This window comes from Propithecus coquereli, unplaced genomic scaffold, assembly GCF_000956105.1.
Source record: "Propithecus coquereli isolate 6110/MARCELLA unplaced genomic scaffold, Pcoq_1.0 Scaffold305, whole genome shotgun sequence".
NCBI classification, from domain to species: Eukaryota; Metazoa; Chordata; class Mammalia; order Primates; family Indriidae; genus Propithecus; species Propithecus coquereli.
Genome location: NW_012148675.1, coordinates 1,130,716 through 1,133,745, shown reverse-complemented (window position 1 = coordinate 1,133,745; position 3,030 = coordinate 1,130,716). Strand labels below are relative to the sequence as shown.

Sequence of the window (3,030 nt, the reverse complement as noted above, 5' to 3'; positions counted from 1 at the left end):
CTAATTTCTTTCTATTTTTTTAGTAGAGACGGGGTCTCGCTCTTGCTCAGGCCGGTCTCGAACTCCTGAGCTCAAACGATCCGCCTGCCTCAGCCTCCCAGAGTGCTGGGATTACAGGCGTGAGCCACCGTGCCCGGCCTGCCTACATATTTTTTTAAGTAGGAATCCTAAGAACAAAAGTTATTGTATATGCCAAAGGAAAAAGTTTTGACAACTCAGTAAATTTGAGAATATGTTTATTACTAGAGGAAGAAAGGTGGTAAATGAAGGCAAATGAAATAAGGGAACTTCATGAAATCAAGATAAATGTCTTAAATTGGGAGAATTCTGTAAAGTCATAAAAACAAACTCTTGGCATAATGCACTTTTTGTTACTGCTAATTTTGTTTTGCTAGCAAAAAGCAAATTTTGCACACTATGTTATCTAAAAATAATATTTCCTTGTGAAGTTGTACGTGACTTCGAAGGCAAAGAATCAACCAAACCACAGCATCTTCACCGCTTAAAACTGGAACTTTACCTTCTACTATATTTCAAAGTTTGAATGCCAATGAATCAATTCCATCATGGCATTAGAAACAGAACGAATTTCTTCAAAGAGGAATTACGAAATAAAATTCACAGAACTACATTATTAAATCTAGGCCAAGCCTATTTCAATTAGAGGGGGAAAAGCAGATTCCATATTAATCTGCTTCAGCTTCTTATTCTGCCATGTTTAGCAAAGCATACCGCATATAAAATATTAAGATATTACAAAAAGGTGAAGAAAGTCAATGAGCTTTCTTCAGATCAGTACTATGACATTTTCTTACTTTACATTTACATCAGTGTACAACTTGGACTCTACCAATTAATTAGCACTTCGAATAATTTGCCCAACTATATAGAATAATAATCCTCATATAAATTCATTCATTTAAAACTAGGCAAAAATAATAGCAAATGATAGATTTAAGTTACATCTAAATAGACACAGTGTCAAGAAGACTTCTTAAGGTATAGCTTACACACTGAAATGTTATCTCAACATACACTCTTCAAATTTTTGACTAGTGTCCTCTCTCTCAAATACAGTTTCTCACAAATTCTGCTTTCTATAAGTACCAACGGCAAACCTCTATGAGTATACAAGCAAAGATAAAAGGGTATAGACTGAGATGACTGAGATGAGTGATGACTGAAAGTCCCATAATTTGGTGACTTGTGGAAGTAAAAAAAGACAACGTATATATTTTGCAGTGAAATACAGCTAGAGAGAGCTACATATTTTTCAAGAGATAAGAAAAGAACTGCCTTTCTCAAAGACTTTCTATAAGAATTCTCTGCCAAACAAAGATGTAAACACTACCGGATATTATTCTTTATAACTTTTCCAAGGTACTCAAATTTGAGACAGGAAGGGCACATCATGGAGCATTTGGCATCATGGAGCTGCTCAGTGACATGAATAAAATAAAACCTTTATTAGGTAAAACTATTATAATTTGGCTTTTTGAAAATTTGCAGCCAGGCCAGGTGAGGTGGCTCATGCCTGTACTCCTAGCACTCTGGGAGGCCAAGGTGGGAGGACTGCTTGAAGCCAGGAGTTCGAGACCAGCCTGAGCAAGAGCGAGACACCATCTCTACAAAAAACAGAAAAATTAGCTGGGCGTGGTGGCTAAGTTTTGTATTTTTTGTAGCTCAGGCTAGTCTCAAACTCCTGGCCTCAAGTGGTGACTAAAATAAACCATTATAGAGTAACCTCAGTGAATTAATTCCAATCCTGAGGCACCAAAATCTATTCTAGAGAACACCCTCCTAGTACATAGTCTTAAAAAGGTTCTAACAACTTCCTTCCTATTAGTGCTTGCTGATTCCTATGGTTTCTTTGATTTACTTCTCTCAAACTGCTACTGTAACTTCTGCAAGTATAACCTTTAATTCAAAATCAGCCTTTAAATGCTACTATCATTTACCTATAGTATTCTGAGAAATGAGTCTTAAATCAGGAGTTGGCAAACTACAAAATAACCAGCTGGCTGCCTGCTTTGTAAATGAAGTTTTATTTATTGTAAATAAACATTTGTAAATAAATGTTTATTAGAACACAGACACACCACTCATTTTCAAACTGTCAACAGCCAGTTCATGCTACGGTAGAGAATGACTAGTAGTGATAGAGACTATAGAGCCCACAAAATCATATTATCTGAATAGCAACATTTAAGTGAGTTTAATCACAGTTTCTGGGGGATATTTCAAAGTGTTAGTTCTTTCTAAATCAAAGTTTTAGAAAAATGATGCTCCTCTTGGTTTCATTCACTCCAACCTCGAACCATTCTTAGAAGCACATACTTTGTTTTTAAAGTACATTTAAGTGGGTTTAAGAATTTTGCAATATTCACCAAAATGATTACCAACATGGGAAGTCTGAGGTACCTACGTACGGAATTCAAAATTTATTCAGATTCTGCGCTGGCATCTCTATTTTCCGATTGGGAAAAAGAAAGAACATATCTTATTTAATTGATTCTAAGACAGATTTCTTAAAAATTTTAACCTCTTAAAATTGAGATTCATTTTGTAATTAATGCCATTCTATTGTCAATATCAGCTAAGTGGTAATCATGACAAAATTAGATGAAAATCTTTTACTGACATTTTCTGGTAAAATCAGGAAAACCAATAGCACCTGTGGATCTTAGCTTTGATGAATACACTAAATAAGAGGAAAGAGAAAAAATGTGAAGAAAGAAGAATATTTTGAATTAGTAGAGTAAAAATAATTGGATTTTACATATATATGTGTGTGTGTGTGTGTGTGTGTGTGTGTGTATATATGAAGTATTGGGGCTTTTTAATATATATATTTGTATGTGTGTATACATATATGTGCGTGTATATACACATGGATGGATGTTGTAGAAACATTTCCAGTTTGTTTTTTAAATGTAAAGTCCAAGAATTTAAGAAAAAGTCTATGCGTGTTTTTTAATAATTTGCTTTGCAGCATGCTAAATGAGTGCTACTGGTGTGTATATATATATA

At 34.4% G+C, this 3,030-nt stretch overlaps 1 protein-coding gene across 3 annotated transcripts in view; it reads right to left on the bottom strand.

Annotated features, from left to right (window-relative positions):
• Positions 1–3,030, bottom strand: part of SMEK2 (SMEK homolog 2, suppressor of mek1 (Dictyostelium)) — an 89,946-nt gene that overhangs the window by 52,245 nt on the left and 34,671 nt on the right. The window lies entirely within an intron of this gene.